The following is a 25,184-nucleotide window of genomic DNA, read 5'->3' as shown; positions in this document are numbered from 1 at the left end:
GTAGATACGCTGGAGGGTAGAGATAGGATGCAGAGACACCTAGACAAGTTAGAGGATTGGGCCAAAAGAAATCTGATGAGGTTCAACAAGTACAAGTGCAGAATCCTGCACTTAGGACGGAAGAATCCTATGCACGGCTACAGACTAGGGACCGAATGGCTAGACACCAGTTCTGCAGAAAAGGACCTAGGGGTTACAGTGGACGAGAAGCTGGATATGAGTCAACAGTGTGCCCTTGTTGCCAAGAAGGCCAATGGCATTTGGGCTGTATAAATAGGGGCATTGCCAGCAGATCGAGGGACGTGATCGTTCCCCTCTATTGGACATTGGTGAGGCCTCATCTGGAGTACTGTGTCCATTTTTGGGCCCCACACTACAAGAAGGATGTGGAAAAATTGGAAAGCACCCAGCGGGAGGCAACAAAAATGATTAGGGGACTGGAGCACATGCCTTATGAGGAGAGGCTGAGGGAACTGGGATTGTTTAGTCTGCAGAAGAGAAGAATGAGATACGTCTGTAGGTTTTTCATCTGTTCTGGCATGATGTGGTGCTGCTTTGAGTTCATGGGCTCTGGTCTGTGGGGAGCTTGCTTCTGATAAGCTTAGTGGTGTCGGGGGGCTTGTTTGAAGGTCAGAAGCAGGGGTTTGGGAAGGATTTTTTCGGGATGTGGTCCTTGTCAAGTATGTGTTGTAACTATTTGGTATGTCATATAGGTTCTAGTGTGGCGTGAGAGGTGACAGCTAGGGGTATGCGGTCAGTGGGTTTTTTCTGTATTGACACAGTTTTTCCTAGGGTATTTGTATTCCCATGTGCGATCCCCCCGAATTCTAACTTTTGAGGTCAAGCTTTATAAATGTGGCTCAACAGATTGTGTACTGTATTAAGGGCTTGATCCTGTGGGGAACCCAGCGGCTGTGCTATTGGGTGCAAGAGCTTTGCAAAGTCGTCACAGGCGTTGGGACCCGGCGTCTGACTTCAGGAGACACCATCATGTACCTTATCAAGGCCATCTACTGAGCCCACTGAGTGGTCTTATTCCTGTTTTATAATTTCTCCCTATCTAATCTCTGATTGGTGCATTTCTCAGATTATGGCTATTTATGACTTCACCCACCATAGAAATGTGCTCTCCAGCTCATGGAAAAACACTGACCTGCCCAGCAGCGTTCCCTCTAATGTTTTATGTCTATGTGCGGAATGAGTTTTGTTATGTGCATCAATATGGATGTGGGGGGTGTGTGTGTGTGTGGGATTGGGGTGTGGGCTCTGGGGTAGGGCTGGGGATGAGGGGTTTGGAGGGTGGGAGGGTGCTCAGGGCTGGGGCAGAGTGGGGGTGCAGGCTCTGAGGTAGGGCCGGGGATGAGGGGTTTGGAGTGCAGGCTGCCCCGGGGCTGCGATGGGGAGAGAGGACTCTCCCCAACGCCCTCTCGCCGCAGCAGCTTGGGGACAGGTGAGAGGTGCTTCTCCCCAGCTGTGGCAGCTCCGGTGTGCCTGGGCCAGGTTGGGCTGTGGGAGGGGCTCCTCTTCCCCGCTGCCTGTGTGGCCTTTGAGAGCCTGCTGTGCAGCCGCAAAGCTTACAGGGAACGTAGCTGCCCAGTGACTACCAGCCCTTGCTTCTGGATGGTTCTGGAGACTTTAAGTCAGTGATTCCCAAACTTTTTCCGCCGCGTGTGCAGGGAAAGCCCCTGGTGGGCCGGGCTGGTTTGTTTACCTGCCGCGTCCCCAGGTTCGGCCGATTGCAGCTCCCAGTGGCCGCGGTTCGCTGCTCCAGGCCAGCGGGAGCTGCTGGAAGTGGCGCGGGCCGAGGGACGTATTGGCCGCCACTTCCAACAGCTCCCATTAGCCTGGAGCAGAGAACCACGGCCACTGGGAGCTGCAATCGGCCGAACCTGGGGACGCAGCAGGTAAACAAACCAGCCCGGCCCACCAGGGGCTTTCCCTGCACAAGCGGCGGAACAAGTTTGGGAACCACTGCTTTAAGTAAATGACTTTTCTTTGTCTTCTTGTGTGTGTCCACAGGCAGAGATACAAACACACAGAAGTCCATTAATTTCCCAACTGCCTCCCTCTCTGTCTCTAAACAAATAAGATACTGCAGTGCAAAAAGCATGTGGGTTACAGGAGTAAAAGTCTTGGATTATAGTTAGTTGTGTTGTTTTTCTGGGAGTGGAGAGAGGGGTGGGGATGGGGTGGGACTGGGGGAGTTATATAACAAGGGAGAAGGAGCAGAGCATGCAACCAGAAAGGAGCAACACTGCTGTCAAAGAAGCATACTGTGGGAAGAAGGGACAACAATCTTCAAAGTACAGCTGTTGATTTCAACATGTGGGAACTGGAGGAAAAAAACCTGCCATGGCTGCAGGTTGTAAAAAAAGACCCTATCTGGGAATATTTTGAGGAAGTTCCTGTACCTCTGGGTAAAAAAGAAATATGTGTCAAATGAAAACAGTGGAACAGAGAGATGCAAGGCCGAGTAATCAGAGTGAAACAATCTGAAAAATGCTCTTCAGAAGGCAATGACTGTAACGTTGATGATGTGGACATGTCTGAACAATCTGGATCAAGAGGTTGGTAAACTTATTTTTGCACCATTCTTATGGACTGCCTGCCTTGTTTTATTATGCTAGTAAATGATAACTTAGATTATTCTCCTAAATTTGTATTTTGGGTGGATTAATTACTTATGAATTTCAAAATGTTTATGTTCAAAAAGTATTAATTAAATTTTTACTCTTATTGCTGGATTTTGAGATTTTTTTTAATTGTTTAATTATATTGAACATCCTAGGTGAATTTCCTATATACAAGTAAAGTTTTATTAGGCTTTTATGAATTTTACAATTAAAATTTTTTTTTGCCCAAACTATTTGGTATGTTGCTAGAGATAAGCGTTTAAATAGATGATCCTTATGACTTATTAATTTCCCCTATAAAACTGTGTTTAGAATAAATTATATAGTTTAAACAGTGGTACAAACAGCTGCATTAGGAGGAATCTTTACAATCTAATTTTTAAAGCAGTGCACTGAGTAATACTCAGTGAGAGTGACTTTCTTTCACCTTTTTTTTTCAGGGTCACCTTGGTTTCATGGTGCGTTTTTCTAGATATTCTTCCTCCTCCCGATGCCCATGAAAAGGGTGGCATATTGGGAGCCATCCTTGTACTCATGGCTGTTCACATGTTTTGGACAACATTTTTGTTAAATGTGAAATTGTTGTGGGTGAGGATTACCTGGATGAGTTGAGCGATATCATTTTTCAATAGCTTTTTTTCTTGGTTTCTTTTCCCTTTAGACAAATGCGTGACCCAACAAGTTGTAAACATTTTCCTCATAGTGTGTTCTATATACAAGTGCTGCAATATTTTGGTGCACTAGGAGTAGTTGGATGTGATTCTCTTTGTAATGCACACACAATTCCAGATCCTATCATGCCTGCACCACAAAAATCCTGCTAACGTTTTTGTATCCAAGTTCCCAAAATCCAGTGCCTAAATATAGAGTATGTTCAACTGCTCTGACTACATCAACAAATTGTTGACAGTGCTGCAGATAGTTGGAGTGGTGGGACATGTTGTGTGTAGACTCGGAAGAATTAGATTTTTATTGATATGAGTCAGTTTCACCGTACACAAACACAGACAAATATTTAAATCCATAATTGAAATGCAAAGTAAGATTTGATTTAAGGATATTTACTTTGAATATTTTAACACATGATGCTGACAGTTTTTATTTTATCGGTTGTAAAGCTTTACATTTTTCACAGTAGAGGTTGCAATTCATTCAATAGTTATCTGCTCTTCCTTATTGTTTGGCCCCTCCCCCCCGCCCCATAATTTCCTGGAACTGTGAAATTTTAAACTGATTAAAAATCAGAAAAAAATGCTTAAAAATAAACATTGCCATTATCCATCAAAATCCTAAAATAATTGAATTCTGCCAAGCCCATCTATGTGTAAGTAGTGAAATTGTGGGGCATGTGTGTAGAAAATTGGCATAAACCTGCAGTATCCATGTTCTGCTGTCCTGCTTTTGAAGTAGTGCAATATCAGGATATACCAGAGTCTTTGGGAATGTTTGTTATAAGATTGACGGTATATGTTCTGTATTAGGTGGTGAAATTAAGGGGATTTGGATGCAAAAATTGGCAGGGTCAAGCTTTTACCTTTCCTTTAAACGGGCAAATTTATCCAGCAGTGTTGGAAACTTAGTTATATCAGCACCAAGAACCTGAAAATGAGAGTGATTTATAAACAAAAGTGAAGCAGATTTCAAAATTCCTTCCCTTTTTAAAATAACTTGGAGTGTTAATAGTATTTTAGATAGCAAAATCCCAGCACGTTTGGTGATCTGTCAAATATATTCAGTCTTACTGAAAATTTGTAAAGTAAAATAGCTAGCTAGACTGAGATCTCTCATTCCAAGTTTCTGATGAGGTTTTAAATCTCTCATTAAGCAGGTTTATCATGGAAATCCTAGTAGCCTTAACTATTGCAGTGTAAATTTTCTAATCATGGTTGATGTGGGTACATCATTTCCTTTTACCCTGTGATTGTAATTGCAAGGTCTTATTTTCATAAAGGCATCTGTTCTGTTGTCCATTTCTGTTTAAATGGAAAGTGTCCAAATTATTGATTATTTTCATCATATTATAGTGGTTATTGTATTTTGAACTAACATTTTGGAGGGGATTAACACAGTACTTTGGACTTTTGGCAGTTTTTGAGGAGACATTATATGTAAAGAGTTGTTATGTTCAATAGACAATGCTGTTATAATCAGGAGCTGTAGTGGTATTCGTCTGCGTGATAGCTGGTCAGGATGGGGAATGAAAGTGGAGGGAGAGTGTTTCTTTAGTAAAAAAAAATTAAACATTCAAGTGAACTCTAATCATGCCTATCAAAGACATCTGATAAGTCCATAGCAGTTTATTCCCCTGACCCCAGGATTCTAATTGTATCTGATTAGACTTTCTACTTAATTTGATAGACTGACTGTTTTAAATAAGCACATAGGCACAGGTCTCAGATTCAAATTGGTGTCCTGGGTGGATACGTTTGAAAAAATTAAATTTCTTTTAATTCAGTAGGCCAACATAGGCCCTAAAAAGTAAATTTTTAAAATACTCATTGACACAAATCAGTCTAAATTATTGTTACCGAAGCTGATGGATTCGGGTGTTTTTAAAATGGGTGATTTGTCAAAAATATACAGTGTTTGAGTTTTATATAGTGCTGGGCTTATTTTATCAGAATTGGAAGTTAAGAGCAATAGAGCAGGGGTCGGCAACCTTTCAGAAGTGGTGTGCCGAGTCTTCATTTATTCACTCTAATTTAAGGTTTTGCGTGCCAGTAATACATTTTAACATTTTTTAGAAGCTCTCTCTCTCTATAAGTCTATATTATGTAACCAAACTATTGTTATATGTAAAATAAACAAGGTTTTCAAAATGTTTAAGAAGCTTCATTTTAAAATTAAATTAAAATGCAGGTCTTAACAGTTTAGAGTGATCGTTGCCCTTGCTTTTCCTTGCTGAGTTTTCCAATGTCTGGCATGTATTTGGATACTTTAAGCTGCACACAGGCTTCTGAGTGATCAGTTGTTAACCGGCTCTGAGAGGGACAGAGGACAGATTTCATGTGTGAAAATACCTCTTCACACAGGTATGTGGATCCAAATGCTGAAAGCATTGCAAACACAATTTTCTTCAAACAGTTAAATTTCACTGGCAGGGACGTCCAGCAGGTCAGACTAGAGGCCCCATGATCTCTCTCGGTAGCTTCAAGTGCGCTTTGCAGATCCACAAACTTTGATGTCTACAATTCTGAGCTTTTTAACTGAATGAGCTGCATTTCGAAATCTTCAACACCCATCCACTGAAATACAGACAAATCCAAGTCTCTCTTGCTGAACTTTTCAGGTTTAATTAGAAAAGAAAGCATTGGGCCAAATCGCTGGAAATCTTGAAATCTGTCGGAAAATTCTGATTCTAGTTCTTGCGTATATCTTTCAATCTCATCGACACTGACAGTGCAATGTGTCGATAACTCTTTCATATGTTGGAAGTAGTGGAAAGTAGAAGTTTGAATATCCCTAGAAAAAACTGCTAGTTTCACAACAAATGCTTTCCAGGCTTCATAAAGATCCAGAACCGTTTGCCCTGTACCCTGGAGACAGAGGTTGAGTTTGTTTAGGTGAGCGGTGATGTCAGTTAGAAACATGAGCTTACGCAGACATTTTTCATCATCCAGTTTGGGGTAGTTTTGTTCTTATTCCAACAAAAAGGCCTTGATAGCATCAAAACAGTTTACAAAGCGCACCAAAACTTTGCCACGACTTAGCCACCGAATGTTGCTGTGAAGTGGAATGTCATTATAAGCACTGTCCATCTCTTCTAGCAGTGCTTGAAATTGTCGGTTAGTCAAAGCAGATCAAACAACAAGGAAATTCACTATTTGCATCACTGTATTCATCACATTATTAAGCTCTGAATTAGAAATTTTAGCACACAGGTTTTCTTGATGGATGATACAGTGAAATTTGACTGTCGGACGGCCAATTTGATCTTCAAGTTACTTTACAAATCCCTTCTGTTTTCTGACCATGGCAGGAGCACCATCTGTTGTCACACACAATATTTTTCTGATATCAGCTCCTCGTTCTTCAAAATCGTTTACAAAACTTTCCAGCATATCTTTCCCCCTTTGTTCTGCCATGAAGGGGTTTTAGGAAACAAAGTTCCTCTTGGATTTCATCGGAAGCACAATATCTTGCACAATTGCCAAACATGGACCGTCGTTTATATCACTGCTATGTCTTTTAATGCAGTCGTCTGCTTTTCCTTAATGTTTTCTGCCATTTCGCTTGTGTCTCTCAACTGTTCTGGCAGAGACGGGCAGTTCTTTTATTCTAGGTATGATCATATCTTTATTTGGCAAATCATTGAACAAAATTCTGAACTGCTGAGAAAAACTTTTTATATATTCCCCATCTATAAACGGCTTTCCGATTTTTGTAATGCATTGTGAAATCTTGTAACTTCCTTCTGCAGCTTGATTTTTACTTATACTTAAGCTTTTAAAAACACTGCTTTGCTTCTCATAGGCTGCTACTGTCTTTTTGATCGAATCAGTCTTGTCCGCTTTGTCAAGAAAGGTTTTCTTGTGCTTCGTTTCAAAATGTCGTCGAACACTTGATGTGTGACAACACTTTCAAAACAGAAAGCACAAATAGCACGGTCCTTCTTTTGAATACATCAAGATGCATCTGTCCAAGAAGGCTGAAATGAACGGACATCTAGCTTCGCTTTCTTAGGAGCTGCCATTTTGTCAAATGTTCCCTTCAACTCTGTGAGGAAAAAAAAAATGGTGACAGAAGGCACGCACAAGGTCAAACGTAGACATGGTCTGATATAAGCAATTTTAAGATGGGGTGCTGAGCTGCATCCCCTCTTGCCCCGTCTGCACCCCTCACTGCCCCAGGCTGGGGCCAGTGGGCCACAGCTGGGGGCGGCTGCAGAGCACTGGGCCCAGGCCAGGAGCAGAGCCCCAGGCTGGCCTGCTGGTATTCCAGGCTGAGCGGGGCTGGAGGTCCAGACCCCAGCTCGCAGGGGGCCAGCAGCTGGAACCCCAGACAGGCAGCGAGGTGAGTGGAACTGCCGGCTGGTACCCCAGGCCAGCAACGGGCTGAGCAGGGCCGGAGGTCTGGACTCTGATTGGCAGGGGACCTGCACTGGAACTCCAGACTGGAAGCAAGGTGAGTGGGGCCAGCGGCCAGAACCCCAGACCGGCAGCAGACTGAGCAGCTCAGCCTTCTGCTGGTCTGGGGTTCCGTTCACGCAGCGGGCTGAGTGGGGCCGGCCAGTGGCCGGGACCCCGGCTGGTGTGGGGCTGGCTGGCGGGCTGACTGGCTCAGCCTGCTGCCAATCTGGGGTTGCGGCCGCCGGCTCCTGCCAGCCGGGGTCTCAGCCGCCGGCCCCGCTCAGCCTGCTACCAGCCTGGGGTTCCCTTCACCCAGGCCAGCAGTGGGCTGAGTGGGGCCGGCGGCCAGAACCCCAGCTGCCGGAACCCCAGAGCTGTGGCGGGCTGAGCGGGGCCAGCGGCTGGGACTCCAGAGCGGCATCGGGTTGAGCAGCTCAGCCCGCTGCCGGTCTGGGGTTCTGGCTGCTGGCTCCTGCCAGATGGGGTCTCAGCCACCAGCCCTGCTCAGCCCACTACCGGCCTGGGGTTCCCTTCACCCAGGCCGGCAGCGGGCTGAGTGGGGCCGGCGGCTGGGACCCTGGCTGCCGGAACCCCAGAGCTGTGGTGGGCTGAGTGGGGCCGGCGGCCGGAACCTCGGTGTGCCATTAAAAATCGGCTTGTGTGCCACCTTTGGCACGCATGCCGTAGGTTGCCAACCCTTGCAATAGAGGATCACAAATCATTCCTTTCTCACCCTTTAAAATACAACTAATATCTTCCGCCTAACATGCATTTTACATCAGACATTCAGATTATATACCTTTCTTCCTACTTACGATCTGCTGTAAATAATCCTCCTTGTTTTCTTGGCTTCAGGGTCAGCTTTCCAAATTTTGAAGGATTTCTGTTTTGGCTTGATTAACCTCTTGAACCTTGCCATTCAGCTATTTTGGTTTGCTCCTTGTCTTTTTAGTCAGTACTACTCCTGTCTTCTGAGACTATTGTTAATAGCATCCATGCCACTTTTTCTTTTAACGTTAGGGCCTTTTTGACTAGCAACCTCATTTTACTGAAATCTCCCTTACTGAAGTTTAGTGTCATTGTGTCCCTTTTTGGTATACCTATCAGCCTCTTGGATGTTCTCTTACTTGCCTTCATGGAGTGCAATGGCAGATTAATTTAGAAAACATTAAGCCAAAAATCTGCTGATTCTCTCACAACAGGCAAAAAAGGGGAATTCTTCCTCTTTGTTCCCATCCTGGCTGTCAATTTCTTCTCTCTCCTTTTCCTGTCCACTCTCTGTCACCATTGGCACCATGTCCCACTCACATACTTCCTCCTCCCCCCAGCTCCTTGTCCAATCTCCGTGTCATTTCACCTCATGCACCTCTGACTTCTTGTCTCAGTCTTTGCCCAGCCAGTTCTAGTTCTCTCCTTCACCTCAGCAGATCTGTGATCACTCCCCTCTCACCACCTTTCACCTGCTCTGCTGGTTGCCAGTTTGAGTTTCTCTCTCCCGTTTGCCAGCGTCCACTTCCAATTTTATTCTTCCACTTTTAGGTATATTGTCCCAATCTATTCCACCCTCCAGTCCAGGTCGTCTTCTCTCTGCATTCAAATTGGTTAGCTTCCTCCTCCCACGCTGTTTAGGCCCAATGGGGAGAACCTTTGAGAGCACAGAAGAGACAGGTTCTCTGCTCTGTAGCCCAGAGCTGCAATTGCATGGACAGTCCTGCTCAGCGAGGATGAAATTGTTGGGGAATTTAGCTGCCGAAATCTAGGAAGTCTCTACTGAACATGTGCAAATTGTGATTTTGTTTTTTCAAAAGCTAATAACTTGGTAAAATTTGGGCAAACTTTCCTGGGTATGGCAAAAGCATATCTCTGATATAAAGGCCACTGTACTGCTGAACTTTTAAGTCTCTGCTCTGAACTCCAGCCCCCTGCAGAGAATTTGGAGAAAACTGGTTTTTGTAGCTTCAGCCAAATCACTGCACTAAGGTGCTCTCATTTGAATGGGGGATGATCAAGGTTTAACTACCCATACCCTTATCTGGGAGATGTATGACAGAGCACTGGTACAGATCGCGGATTTCACGTACACTAAGGCATTGAGTGACAGAGCAGTTTAATAAAATCAACCAGAATTAATTGTGCATCGGAACACATATATGAAGTTTTGGGACGCTTCCAATATTATGGTAGTATTGATATTTGCCTTAATGAAGAAGGAAAGTCACTCCTGTTTTTTTCCTGGAAAATTTTGCTAATCAGGGTTCTGTACACAGAGACAGCTGAAACAAAGACAGTGATATGGATTCTGGAGGATCTTGGATATGGTGTCAGGGAGACATATGGTGTCTGGGAATCAATCATAGGTATGGGGTGAAAATGAATCCTGTTAGGTACAAAGTCTCATCTCAGAAGGATGTTAACAAAAGATGAACATGGCCAAAAAGGAAAACTGGTGTCAGAGAAAAATGCAGTTTGTATTGAAGCTTTTTTTGTGTCCATGAGATCAGGACTACCATGCTTTAATGAACAAGGGTTCATGTGAGGCTTATCCAACAATTCCTGTTTGCATTTCACCCTCTCACATATGTTGCCAGAGGTCAAGGTACCATTGTCTGTTCTCTAAACCCTCAACTAGTGAGTTGAGAGAATCAGATTCTTTGAAGGGATCCACCCATTATTGAATGAAGCAGAGGGGTCTTTAAGTCAGATATTGGCTGGAGATAACTGAGAAGGCTCATTCAGGTTCCAGTTCAATGCAGGAAATGGATACCAGAAATGGAGAGCATGGCACCCACTGCTTGAAGTGAATCTGGTCCTTTAGCTCAAACATTAAAGGCTGATGCTTTTATATCCTGAAGTCCGAGATTCAATCCCTGTAGATCAGGGGCGGGCAAACTTTTTGGCTTGAGGGCCGCATTGGGTTTTGGAAATTTATATGGAGGGCAGGTTAGGGGAGGCTGTGCCTCCTCAAACAGCCAGGCGTGTCCCGGCCCCTGCCCCCTATCTCCCCCCCCTTGCTTCTTGCCCACTGACAGCCCCCTGCTGCCCCATCCAACCCCTCCTCTCATTCCTGACTGCCCCCCGGAACCTCTGCCCCATCCAGCCCCCCCTTCTCCCTGTCTCCTGACTGCCCCTGGAACCTCTGTCCCTGCCTGCCCCCCGCCACCCCATCCAACCCCCCCTTCCTGACTGCCCCCCGGAACCCCTGCCCTATCCAACCACCCCATTCCCCACTCTCTGACCACCCTGACCTCTATCCATATCCACACCCTGTCCCCTGACCAACACCCCCAAACTCCCCTGCCCTCTCTCCAACCCCCCCCCGCTCCCTGCCCCCTTACCACGCTGCCTGGAGCATTGGTGGCTGGTGGCGCTACAGCCGCGCCGCCCGGCTGGAGCCAGCCACGCCACCATGCAGCACAGCACAGAGCACCAGGTCAGGCCGGGCTCTGAAGCTGCGCTGCCCCAGGAGCTCGCAGCCCCACGGCGCAGAGTATTGTGCTGGCAGTGCAGTGAGCTGAGGCTGTGGGGGAAGGGGAGCAGCGGGGGAGGGGCCGGCATTAGGGCCAGGAGCTCAGGGGCTGGGCAGGAGGGTCTCACGGGCCGGATATGGCCCATAGGCTGTAGTTTGCCCACCTCTGCTGTAGATGATGATCCAGTGAAGTAATTGAAAAATGGTGGTCTGTATGGACTGCTGTGGACTGTATGGACTTGAACTGCTATGGACCTCTAAAATTTGTGATGAGCTTCTGTGGCGGGGACCTGACCCACCCTAGTCAAGAAGGGGTGAATGAACTCCTCTCAGCATAATCAGCTCCAGCCTGGTCCATCTGTGAAGACTGCTGCACCTGGAGAAGGGTGACTCCTTAAAGAGGAACCAAGCCAGTGAGGAATGGTACTCCGAGGGAAGCAGAGCCAGAGCTCCATGAATCCACAGAACAGGGAATGCTGACTAGGAAGGCTGCTGAAGGTCCTTTACCACCTGGGTCCTGTGGATAATAACAGGAACTTTCTTTAAATTGTTTTCCTTTCTTAGATCCCAGGTGCTCAGCCTGGGTTCATCAGCGTGATAAGGGGTTAGAGACACCTAGCCTTAAGAGACTAGTGGGCTGTTTGCCTCACAAGGCAATCAGGGTGCATCTGAACTACTTTGGGGTTGCAGGACAGTTCTACTTTGCCCTTTTTTGTTTGGACTATTGCTGGAGGAGGGCTGAACTACTCCCATGATAGCTGTAGCTGGAAAGTCTCAGCACCTCTTCAGACCAAGCTTCAATGGCCAGCATGAGTGTGTAACTCACGCTAACAGTGTGTCTTTGTCTCCTAGTGCCTAAACCACATGTCATATGTGCTGTGATCACACGGCAGCCACAAACTGGAATAATTAATTATAGTTTTTTTCCTTCCAGACTGATGGTTTTGCATAGGGCTGGATTAAGGCATAGACGCTATAGACCCAGGCCTAGGGACTCAGTTTCTGGGGCCATGTGGTGAGGGCAGAATCTCAGCTTTCATTTACAAAAAAAATTGTGAAGGAAAGCTTGAAAATGTGATCTGAGCATGACTGATGGAGGGATGAGTTCCTGAGTCTGAAGTCAGCCTGAAACAACAGCTCTGACAGGTATAAATTTCCTCCTGAATCTTAATGGCTGTTAACAGCAAGACACTGCTTTGGAGGGCCCTGCTAACACCCCCACTCACTCCCCCCTTCTGCCACACAGACACCGCTGCTGGAATGAAGAGTGTGGCAATTTCAGCCCACCCATCCAAGTAGACACACTCTGGCTGCTGGGATAGGTAGTGGAGGCACACCTAGCTGCCATTCCTGCTTCACTGAGGGAAATAGAGGGGACAAAAGAGACTTTGCTGTCACCCCTGCTATTCCTAAAGGGGAAGCGTCCCTGCTGCACTCTTGGGCTGTGTCTATATTACAGAACACTGGCAGCAGCGTGTAGCATACTTATAGATACATGCCACAGCAAAGAGCAGGCTGCATCCACATTGTGATATATAGCTACACATGTCCGTGAAAGGCTCCAGCAACAAGGAGGCAGTGGGACACTATATAGATGGGGAGGCACAGTTTGGGCAAATAGAGCACCATGCAGTGGATGTAATTGGGTCTTTACTTGCCAAAGCTGTGCCTCATGGTCTATTCTTCTGTTTATACTTGTACTAGGGAAGCTATGCATGTAAATACCCTACACACGGGGTGAAAGTCTAGGGACTTACCGGTACGGGGCTGGGCTGGGGCCGGCTCTGGCCCCTGGAAGGGGCGGGGCCTCGGGCGGAAGGGGCTGGGCTGCGGGAGGTCAGAGCCAGTCCCGGCCCACCCTATACCGGCAAGTGCCTCCTTCCCCCTTCCTGGGGTAACAGCGGCAGCCGGGGGCTCTGGCAGCGGTTTAAAGGGCCCTGGGCGGTAGCGGCGGCCAGAACCCTGGGCTCTTTAAATTGTCCCCGGAGACCTGTCGCCGCTTCCCCAGGGCTCTGGCGATGGGGCTCCAGCTGCCACTACCGCCCTGGGCCCTTTAAATTGTCCCCGGAGCCTGCCGGAGCCCTGGGGAAGCGACGGCGGGGCTCCGGGGACGATTTAAAGAGCCCTGGGCCCGGCCTCCTCTACCGTCCCGGGCCCTTTAAATCGCCACCCCAGCCCCGCCACCGCTACCCCAGGGCTCCGGCAGCTGGGCTCTGGCAGCAATTTAAAAGGCTGGGGGCTCCAGCTGCTGGGAGCCGCAGGCCCTTTAAATTGTGCCTGGGGAAGCCGATCCAACCTAGTACAGCACACTGGCTCTTGCTGGTATGCCATACTGGGGTGTACCAGTTTACTTTCACCTCTGCCTACACACAGCCTGCAGAAGTGTGCAGTATAGACATACCTTAGGGCAATGGGCCTCATATCACTGCCCGAGTCTCTTGGGGAGGGAGGCTATTGCTACTCCAGATGTGGCTCTGGCACAGGGATGGGGCTTTGGACATGGGATTGTTGGAGATCCTTTGTTGTGAGCCTAGAGCGTCCTAATTGCCTTAGTCTGGACCCTGTTATATAGCATTATATCAGGGGTGGCCAACCTGTGGCTCCGGAGCCACATGCGGCTCTTCAGAAGTTAATATGTGGCTCCTTGTATAGGCACAGACGCTGAGGCTGGAACTACAGGCGCCAACTTTCCAGTGTGTTGGGGGGTGCTCACTGCTCAACCCCTGGCTCTGCCACAGGCCTTTCCCCACACTCCACCGCTTCCCGCCCCCTCCTCTGAGTCTGCCATGCGCTTGCTTCTCCCTCTCCCGCCTCCCAGAGCCTCCTGCATGCCAACAAACAGCTGATCAGGAGGGGGGGAGGCGCTAATTGGTGGGGCTGCCGGTGGGCGGGAGGTGCTGGGAGGGGAACTGATCGGCGGGGGCTGCTGACGTATTACTGTGGCTCTTTGGCAATGTACATTGGTAAATTCTGGCTCCTCAGGCTCAGGTTGGCCACCCCTGCATTATATAGTACCTGCTTTATGCTAGGAGTCTGGTTTCCTGGTGTGAAACACATTGCCATTAGTGGAAGCACTTGGTGACTGTTGGTGGCAAAAGTTTAAATAAGGACAATATCAGAGCTCTTTCCTTGGGAATGCTTATATTGGACTACTACCCTAGTGGGGTACTTACTATTTCACTGTTATGGTGATGCTGTTTTTTGCTTTCAGTTGTTTGAAAGATTTATCAAAAGTTCTGTGAATACAGTATCAATCAGTATGTTAATCTATAGAAAGGGGAAAAAAAACCCAAGGAGTACTTGTGGCACCTTAGAGACTAACAAATTTATTTTAAATTTTAAACTCTAAAGTGCCACAAGTATGCCTCTTTTTTTGCTAATACAGACTAACACAGTTACCACTCTGAAATCTATAGAAAGGAAGGTTCTTTAAGCAGTAGTGTAGACTACTGAAGAGTGGATTCTGATTTTTAAGGATTAGATCTTTAAGAGATCATGAATGGTCCAAATGAAGTTATGGTCCACATTCTTCTAGTCTGCATCTTTCTTAATGCTATCACGTTTCTCAAATATATTTTTTTCAATTTGACATTTTAAAGAGAAGTGGTAGTTTGCCAGTTATTAATGATTACTGGCAAAGAGAAATCAACAATGATTAGTCTTCATAAACCATTACAGGATCTTTTTTGCAAAATACAGAGCATTGCAATTTTAATCTGATTGTAGACCTATGTAAAGTTGACTGGTGGTGTTTTGTATACCAATTAACTGTCAGTTCAGCTTGTACTAAAGGGTGGCTTTCATTTCAGAGTCTATAGGAGCCATATTAAGATTTCTGCTTAACAATGCAGTTATTTTTTTCATGCAGGACTGTAGTCGTATAGCTAGAATTATCACTGGTCTCTTTACAAGATATTAGGAAGAACTATTTTTGTATTTCTGGTTTAAAAAAAAAAAAAAAGCTAAGTAGAACAGTCAGCTCTCCATAAATGGCCTTTTGTAAATAGCTGGCTTGTTTTACATTAGTTTTAGAAATTTATTAATTATATGATATTGAAATGGGGTTGGATGTTTTGAAAATCTTCACTTGAAAAAAGTGTTTCTGGATTTCAGGTGTAAATGTTGTTTCCTAGCGTTCAGAAGATTAGATTCCAGGGCTTTGTAATGACTATGAAACTTGTTTGGAGTGACACAATTATTACCACACTCATTTTTAGAAATAAGTGGGTTTTAATGTTTGATTTTTAAAAATGAAACTTCAGGAGTAAATAGAGACTTTGGCTTTGTTTACTTAAGGGTCAGAAATGGGTTTTAGATATGTTTAGATGACTGTTGTTTGTTACTAACTTTAAACCAATGTGTACAGGTAGCCAGGGATGGGTGTGTAGTTGTACTGGTTGCTGCTACCATGCATAGTGACAGGTTTCAGAGTAACAGCCGTGTTAGTCTGTATTCGCAAAAAGAAAAGGAGTACTTGTGGCACCTTAGAGACTAACCAATTTATTTGAACGTAAGCTTTCGTGAGCTACAGCTCACTTCATCGGATGCATCCAGTGAAGTGAGCTGTAGCTCACAAAAGCTTATGTTCAAATAAATTGGTTAGTCTCTAAGGTGCCACAAGTACTCCTTTTCTTTTTACCATGCATAGGTGACCCATGTCTGAAAATTCTGTTCTGTTTGGTACAGTTTCTGATTGTTTAGCACACTGTAGGACACGTGACTAACATCTGCCATGTATTGCTTGTTCTTTAACTTAACCTCTCTCTAAAGGGAGAATTGTGAGCAGTGGAGGGTTTTGGTTTTTTTGGTTGTAGTTCCTCGTGTTTCTATTAGATAAGGCATGGTTGAAGTGTGCCTTGAAAATAGAATGCAAGTTAGTGAAGTTTGTAATGATCCTAAGCTCCTGTGGGAGCTCATTCTACAGTCTAGCACCTGCAGATGCACTTTACCTTGGTGGTGGAAAATGCATTGTGCCAGAGGAATTGTCAACCAAGGTTTTCATTTTGGAGCTTTAGGAGATCTTGCCTGGGCCCAGGTCACTGAGTGCCTTGAAGATAAGGACTTCGAACTTGATTTCATATTCTTTGGGAAGTTTGTGTAAGGCGTGGAGAGAAGTTATTTGATGTGTTAGTGGTAGCCAGTGCTGCTGAGGAAACATGCTGCAGTGCTCTGTACTAGTTGGAGTATCCTAAGTGGCGAAGGCTTCATGTCCAGGTATATTGCATTGCTGTAGTCCAGACCAGAAGTGACAGAGGTGTGTAAACGAGGTCAGGTCATCTTCTGCCAGGATAGGATAGGACACAATCTCTTAGCCAACTGGAGATTAGCATCATCCATGAATAATGTTTTCTGCCATGTGAGAACTTGACATCAGTGAAAAGCAGGAGCGCTCCTAAACAACAGACTGACCATTTGAGGATGTGTACATTCAGCTAAAGGAGCCTGCATTGTGGCTGTAAACTCTTCTAAATGCTTTCTTCTGCGCACTAGCATAATCCCTGTGTGCCTGGGTTCAGCTTCACACAGCTGTTCATCTTATCTCATCCAAACACTGGACTATGTTGCTGATAGTGGTAGCATGGTATGTAGTGAAGGATAAGTAGGGTTGTATGTCACCTCCTATCCCACAAACAACAATCACTACAGATGCCTCCTTCGCAGGTTGGGGTGCCCACTTGGACTGCCACCCAGCCCAGGGCATTTGGACACCACGAGAAGCCAGGGTGCACATCAACATCCTCTAGTTGAGAGCAGTCAGTCTCGTATGCTGGGCATTCCTCCCTCTCATACAGTTCCACCACATTCAACTGCTCTCTGACAACATCACAGTGGTGGTGGTTTTATATCAACAAGCCAGGCGATGACAAGTCTTTCCCTCCCTTTGTGCCAAGTCCATCTATTGAACTGGTGCATGAAATGCTGAAAGTCGCTGTATAGGCCACGTACCACCCAGACTCCCAAAAGTACCTTGTGGACATGCTCAGCAGGTCTTTCTACGTGAACCATGAGTGAGAACTGCATGACACCACGTTCCAATACTACCACAAGTAGGGCACCCCCCCCACCCCCCGGGACCTTTTTGTGACTAGCGTGAACCACAAACTGCCCCTTTATTGCTCAAGAGGGGCCATGGGGGAGGACTGACAAGGCAACGCCCTTCTCCCCTGGACAGGTGACCTGTGCTCTGCCTTTCCCCCCCATTCCCCTCCTCCCGCAGGTCCTACGCAAGATCCAATGGGACCAAGCTTCAGTGATACTGGTAGCCTCATTCTGGCCCCATCAGTATTGGTTCACAGACCTCTGATTCTCTGTTTGCACATGACTCCACCTCCACACTTGCCCGGATTTCCTCACACAAGATCAGGGCCAGCTCTGATGTCCCAATCTGGGCCCCCTCCATCTCAGCTTGGTTTTTGGATGGGGCTCGAGGATAGACAATGCATGTTCCATCCTGCTCCATCATATCCTTACACAAAGCAAGAGGCTGTCCACCAGGGCCTGTAACCAGGTGAAGTGGAAGCGCTTCACCTAATGGGCACACTGCTATCAAAACCTACTGAGGTGATCTCCATCCCCATTGTCCTCTATTACCTCCTCAAACTCAAAACATCAGGCCTCACCTTCAGCTCCATACAGGTCTACTTGGCAGCGTTCAGTGATTTCTCCCCCCCCCCCCGGTGGATGGCACTTCTACCCATACTCCACCACCATATGCTTGCTCAAAGATCTGCGTAATATGATCCTGTGTTTGACCTTAACCATGTTCTTTCCGCCCTCACAAAAACACCCTTTGAACCCTTTGCCCCATGTGCGTTCTCTCTCCACTCTCCATGAAAATAGTCTTCTTGGTAGCCATTACCTTGGCACAATGGGTCAGCGATCTGACAGTCCTCATGGCTGACCCTCCTTACACTGTCTTCCACAAGGAGAAAGTTTCTTTGCGGCTGCATCCAAAATTTGTACTGAAGGTTTTGGAATTCCACCTAAATCAGTGCAATTCACCTCCTGACCTTCTGTCCCAAACCCCATGCCTCTCACTTGGACAGAGCACTATATTCCCTTGACTTCCAGCGTACACTGGCTTTCTGCCTCCAGTGCACCTGAGCCTTTTGGGTATCACTGAGACTCTATATCGCTGTTGTTGATCGATGCTAGGAGATTCTTCGCAAGGGAAAAGACCTTTCCAAGTGGGTCTCCGGATGCATCCATGAATGTTACCAGTGCAATGTACCTCCTGCTGCTGGAGTCATGGCGCACTCTGTGTGAGTGAGCATGGCCACATCGGCCTACCTCGTGGCCATACTGTGGCAGGACATCTGTCGCTCAGGAACATGGTGCTCCGTTCACACCTTCATGACTCACTATGCCATCGCCCCAGCGGTGGCTGCATATGTGACCGTAGGCTGTGCTATATTACAGACTGCACTTCCTTGCACCCACCTCTACACTGGTCAGTGCTCGCTATACGCCCATGTTTGGAATCTTCTTGGAGACCATCACTTGAAGAAGAGGAGGAGGTTACTTAGCTGTAACTGGAGGTTTTTTGAGATGTGTGGTCCCTAGGGTTGCCAATCCTCCTGGTTTTGCCGGGAGTTTCCTGGAATCGGGCTCTATCTCTTGGAGGCTACTGAAACCAAACTGGGTGATTTTAGGCCTCTAAAAGTCCAGTGGCGCAGTGGGGCTAAGGCAGGTTCCCTGGCCCTGCGCGCTCTCAGAAGCGGTTGGCACATCCCTGGAACTGCAGCCAATGGGAGCTGCGGGGGAGGGGCCTGCAGACAAACAGTGCGCGGAGCCCTGTGGGAGCCCCCCCTAGGAGCCACAGGGACATGCCGGGTGCTTCTGGGAGCCACGCAGGGCCAGGGAAGGCAGGGAGATAAACGCCACCCAGCCGGAACCTGAACCCCACACCCCAACCTCCTGCCCCAGCCCTAAGCTCCCTCCAGCACCCAAACTCCCTCCCGGAGCTTGGCCCCTCACCCCCTGCTGCACCCCAACCCCCTGCCCCAGGCTCAGAGCCCGCACCCCAACCCCCTGCCCCAGCCCGGTGAAAGTGAGTGAGGGTGGGGGAGAGCGAGCAGTGGAGGGAGAGGGGATGGAGTGAGTGGGGCAGGGTCTTGGAGAAGGGGCAGGGCAAGGGTGTTTGGGTTTCTGTGATTAGACAGTTAGCAACTCTAGTTGTCCCTATTTGGATTCCAATATCCGTCCTCCATGCCATCTGCTGCGAACTAGACTGCTTAGTGGTAAGAGGGATACTAGAGCGGTGTTGACCTGCATGGCCTATTATAGCCTCGGCTGTGAACACAACAGAGACAGATGACCTTTCCATAATGTGGCTTATAATATAGGGACTGGTAGCACACCTTTTGTTTAAGGCTTGTTCATATTTGCATTTATTGCAAGTCAACTTGAGTTATTTCATGTTAGTTTCTTGCATCCACAGATTTATTTGTTGTGAATCACCTGGCTTTTTAATGCATGCCATTAAACTCATTTTGAAATCAGGCTTTTAGGGATGTGGGATGAGTTTACCTGCAGCAAAGTAGATGTGGCTAGATCCTCATGACAAAACAACTGATGCACATCTGCCAAGTCCTTCTGCTGGTGTCCCACACTGCTTTACTGGCTATCTGCGCCATCCTGTCTTTTCATGTGTATGCCTTCTGCTGCTCCAGGGTCATCTTGACCAGAAATGCTGGTACACAGCCAGGTTCTGCTTTTGTGATTCCAGCTGTTAGTTGAGTTCACAAACCTGTGACATAGTCTGATTATTTGAGCAGTGATTTCTCGTGCTTCTGTGTGAACTCATACTGAGGTCCTGAACTTCATTATCCTGTGTGGGAGAGGAGCATGCACAGGCCCATCTGAATCCTAGCTAACATAATGCACAAACATACAAGTGGCTTTCTGAACAAATAAAGGGGATACAAGGGGAACCCAAGCCAGTGAGGGAAAGGAGATCCAGCTGGGTTACAAAAGTGTGAAGGGCAATAGGACTTCTGGGATTGCTCGCAGCTTCAAAATGAGCAGGACTGTGTATTTGCAAGAGATCCCCCTACTTGAACTACTGGCTTTTGTGGACACCACCAGTTACATCCCCACTGATGTTGACCAGACCAAGAGGAGGACGGTGATAAATAAAATCTCTGATCTGATCCACCTGGTGAATTATGATACACAATCTCAGAGACCCAGGAGCTGGCTGACTCACAGCCAGAGGAACCAACTGGATCACAGGCAGAGACTCAAAGTGGGGAGGGGACCACTTCCAGTAAGTATTGCAAGATACATTATAATACAATTGTATGGGGGATTTGAACAACTTGGTTCTGGGTTCAGGCAGGGCACTGCCGTGTTGATCCACCTTCTCTTCACCTCCTGGATTTAATATAGGCTGTCTCTGCTTCCTAGGCTTTAACACTGCCCCTCTGCCCTCTGCAACGACTGCTCAGAATGGTATTCGCACTGGAGAGAGTACAAAGTCTGCAACTTTTTTTTCCCCTAGCTGAGTGCAAACACACAACTACCACTTAAGCTTGCTGTGTTCTGCTCCACATCCTCTCTCCAGTGTGCTATAATAAAATCCATACATACCCTCTCATATGTGGTCCCTGTCATGATGGCACCACCAAATAGCTGTAGGATCTGGTCGTTTTAAGTAAAGGCCCTTTTATTATAAGGGAAGATATAGAAAAGACCGCAAGAAGGATTCATCTGGTTGATGGGTTCAATAGTGCCCTTAGCTAAAAATCAGTGTGAGATGTTATGAGTTACATTGGAAAAGATATTTTCCAAAAGGAAGTTGTCAGGCACTTTAAGAATATCAACCCCCTTTGAGCTAGTAAAGAATTATATTAATTTTGCAGTGCACTTATGTAGATTTGCATATGTTAAAAAAAGAACTGAAGTCAAAAGTAGTGGTCTAACTGGGCACAAAGATTACATGGCAAGGCAGCTCTCTGCAAGGCCCATATAGCTTGTTTCCCTTTCACTCCTGCACCAGTTCTGGGGATGCCACCATGACAGAAAGCAGCATGGCATATATTCCCAGTTTGCCTGTTGCCTTTTTGAACAGACTCCTTCTCTGCCTTTTGGGGATATGCAACAGGGTAGTGTCCTCCAAAGAACAGCCTGTAGAAGTGCACATGCGGTTACATTGATCTGCTGGTGAAAAGTGCTATGTAAGAGCTAGGTGTTAATAGCCTGCATCTGCAGGCCATTCCACCCATCAATCCCCATTCCACCTACAGAATTACAATAATTAATATCCTGTCTTCTACAGCCCCGTCTTTAAATAGTCCCTACCCTTGATACTAACAGCCCACCTTGTATTAATTACCCCTTTCTGTCCATTGGCATAAAAACAACCCCCCGCCCACCTCACTCACAGCACAGGCCCAGTGGTCCAGCTCCAGCAGGAAAGATTGTGAAAATGTCTTACTATTTCCAATCTTACCCAAGACTAGGAAGAGACTGTGGGAATTCCAAAATTGAGGAAGAAGCATTTTATCACAGTCATGGAGACTTCAATTTTGACAATAATTAGTCGTCCTTTTTCTTTTTAATTTCCCCATAGTAGCTGAACAAGGACATGGCTGGAACATCAGGTCCATGGCTGTCCAGCCTATATAGGCGGAAGAGGAGGAGCTCAAGGGATGACATATTCAAAGAACTCATAGGCACATTCCAAGATAGGGATAAAAAGATGGAGTGGAGCAAAGGGTTCCTGAAGCATGACAAAGAGGAGAGAGAAAAGGCCAGGTCCTCATGAGTACAGTTGCTGGGGCTGATGGAGAGGCAAACAGCCGCCTGGAAAATATGTTAATTTTATGATCAAGGATCATGTCACAACTTATACATCCCCCAGTAGCCCTCTATCTCTGAAGTGTCTGCTTTCTGGGGCATACTATTCACTGCTACAACAGTGAAACAGATTCTTTTGTAGGCATTCTGTGCCACAGCAAAGAAAATAGTGGACAATGGGTGATCCCTTAACTCCCTGACCCACAAGGGAGATGCTGTTCTACCACCATCCCACATCCCAAGGGGCAGAGAACAGCTTTTGGTAGTCTAGGTACGGTCATTTATGACCGTGGGTCAGAAACTTGATTGCATGCAACCCTTTTAAGATGGTTGTTCTCTAATTGCACATTTTGTATGGTGAAGGCTATTTTTATTATTCAAACTGTTTATATTTGTGTATTCTTAATAAAAATATATTGTATGTCTTTACAGTCATGACTTTGTCTGGAACAACTCATGAAAATACCCATTTCCACTGCACTTTCACAGGAGCTATACTGAAATCCATACATACATGAATTAAAATAACCACAATGTATACTGGAACCCCCCACACTGGGCATAAACAAAGTTTTGTTGCACTGCATATACACTAATATGTATACAGTAATCCTGATTTTATGCCTTATTCAAATGCACAGACATTGATCGCAAGTGGCCCACTAGTCTCAAAAAAAATGCATGTAATGTGCATCCCTGACTCTGACCTTGTGTAGTTGCAGCATGGGATAGAGGCATCTTCTCTGGCTGTTTAAAATATTAAGCAAATTTCCAAACATCCTTAGCCCACCCATCTGCAAGGCTCTTTACCTTGCTTTCATAACGTTTGTTCAGAACACAGCAAGTAGGTATCATAAGAGGCAGATATCTCTTATCAGCCTCCAGTCTAAAATTAGACTCCTCCATCTACTTTTCAGTTTCCCAAATGAACATTCCATGGTCATTCTACAGCTGCTCAGAGCATAGTTGCCCAATAAACAGGCTTCATAGCAAAGCAGAGGATAAACCGGGTCTTCCGGAATGGCTGGAGGAGTGGCAGGGCCATTGATGTCTGTCGACACAAGGGGAGCAAATGTTCCATTTCTCATTTTGGAAACTCTACATTGTTTTCTGTAGATCTTGGCACCAGAGACCTTTACAGACCACCCTGTTTTAAGATGGGTTAACTGTCCAGGCCTTGCAGCACCATGAATCCTGAGGTGGGGGTTGGAGGCAGGAGGTGCAAGGAAAAGGCATGTGGGTTCATTAGTGGCCCCAGTGCAATTTGGGAACCCCACCCATGGAAACCCATTAATAAGTTCCTATACATTGCCCACTGTCAGGACTGAGAAAGGAGGAGAAGCACCTTCCTAATTGCAGTGCATAGCTCCATCAGTTGCTTGACAGTTGATCTACTGCCACCAAATTGGTTAGCTACCAACTGGCAGCAGTTGGAGGTGGCAAACTGCAAGATGGTGATGGCCCTGCACTTACTCACACTGAGAGCAGTTCTCATGTCAATGTTTTGCTGCTGCAGCACAAGCTTTTCACATATTTCTAGAAAAGTGGCTTTCAGTATCCTGATGATCTGCCACCACTGCTGGTCATGCCAGCGCTATCCTGTCCCACAAGTCAGTGCTTCTTGACCAGGCTCAAAAGCAGCTCTCAATTGAGAGAAGCTTCCCCAGGAAAAGATTAAAATGTGTCTGCTTTATTTCAACTGCTGCCTCTTCAAGAGCTGTTATCAACCTGGTCCTTAATTAATTTAGATATTCTTTTAGCAACCTCTTTACATTCATCACTGGGAGTACTCACCAGTGCTTCCTCCATGCTGCCTGATGGTGCTTTGAAAATGCTGCTAGATTACTGAATCCAGATGGATGATGGGATGAAAGAAGCAATAATGGGAATTAGTTAATTTGATCCCAAGCCTTAGAATTCTATTGCCTTTGGGTAAGTATCCCTCAATACACAGCACAAAAAATCCCAGAATGCAAATAGCACAGTGGTGGAGCAATGCACTATGAAATGTTTGACCAGAATGTGTGAGTGCTGATTTTAAAACATTTTGCTGTATGGTAGTGTAGTAACCCTTGCTCCAGAACTAGTACCTGCTGCAGTTTTGAGTTACTCAGGTGCTATTAGGGGGCCTGAAGCTATGGTGCAGCAGCACAGAATGCTGGCCTGGGAAGGGAACAGCCAGTGGGAGGGTAGGTGAAGCTGGGGGAGGAGCTCAGATGATGTTGGAAGGAGAGGAAGTTAGTGTATTCTTTATAAAAATACGTTCTGTGTCTCTCTCTAGTCTTGACTTTGTGTCTGGAACAACTCATGAAAATATCCATTTCCACTGCATTTCCACAAGTGCTGGAATAAAATCCATACATATATGACTTCAAATCACAACAAAGTATACTGAAACCCCTACATCTGTCATAAACAAAGCTTTGTTGCACTGCACATACACTAATATGTATACAGTAATTCTGATTTAAATTCAAATACACAGGAAATATAATTGGTGAAAAAGGAATTGATCGAAAGTCTGTGTTAGATGAAAATAAATCCTGAAAAAAGTAGATGAACTGAGAGAATAACTGAACATGTATTGAAGGAATAGTATTCAAAGATGCCTAATGGCCAAGTGAGGACCACTGAAACCCCCCTTATGGATAAACTCTGCAAAGAGGTACAGCCACAGGCTCACTGAATCTAAGGAGCGCTACGAGCTGAAGAGAAGCGAAAGATAGGAGAGCAAGAGTGGAGCCCGTCTTATAGCCAAGTAGAGGAAAAGTTGAGTCTCTGAAGTGACACAATTTACTGTTGAATAGTTTCTTTAGTTCTTGTTCATAACAATACATGTGGTATTAACTTCACAAAATAAGGAAGAGTGGCATATACAAGCTCACAAAGGTTAATGTATTGGTAATTTAAAGTTTATTATACTCAGTAAGTATTTGGTAATATTCTGTTATGTTTATATATAGCTATATTTTTTGGGGTCTCCCTTATAAGGTTCTAAAAACTTAAAATGAACCTTTTGGTCTTGGTTTGCCGCTGCCTCTCTTCACCCTTAGCATAGCCTAGCCCAGGAGCCTGTAGTAGCAATGATACAAGGCAAAACCACCTTAATCTTGGGATAACAATACATGGGGGTGTGCACTGCTCATTTAATATGGATATACAAAACCTGTAACGAGTTTAAAGTGTAGAAGTGCCATTAATTTGCCTAACACTTTT

General features: G+C 46.0%; 1 protein-coding gene and 1 long non-coding RNA gene across 3 annotated transcripts in view; both read left to right on the top strand.

The window, feature by feature from the left end:
• The window catches only part of MAN1A2 (mannosidase alpha class 1A member 2), a 306,596-nt gene that overhangs the window by 11,140 nt on the left and 270,272 nt on the right, over positions 1–25,184 (top strand). The gene's annotated exons all lie outside the window — the stretch shown is intronic.
• LOC122465078 lies at positions 19,262–22,399 on the top strand. The gene is made up of 2 exons (XR_006289693.1): positions 19,262–20,436; positions 21,742–22,399. It is a non-coding gene; the product is annotated as an uncharacterized LOC122465078 (long non-coding RNA).

Source organism: Chelonia mydas, chromosome 1 (genome assembly GCF_015237465.2).
Source record: "Chelonia mydas isolate rCheMyd1 chromosome 1, rCheMyd1.pri.v2, whole genome shotgun sequence".
NCBI lineage: Eukaryota > Metazoa > Chordata > Testudines > Cheloniidae > Chelonia > Chelonia mydas.
The sequence above is the reverse complement of the archived record's forward strand: the minus strand, read 5'-3'. Positions and strand labels throughout refer to the sequence as shown.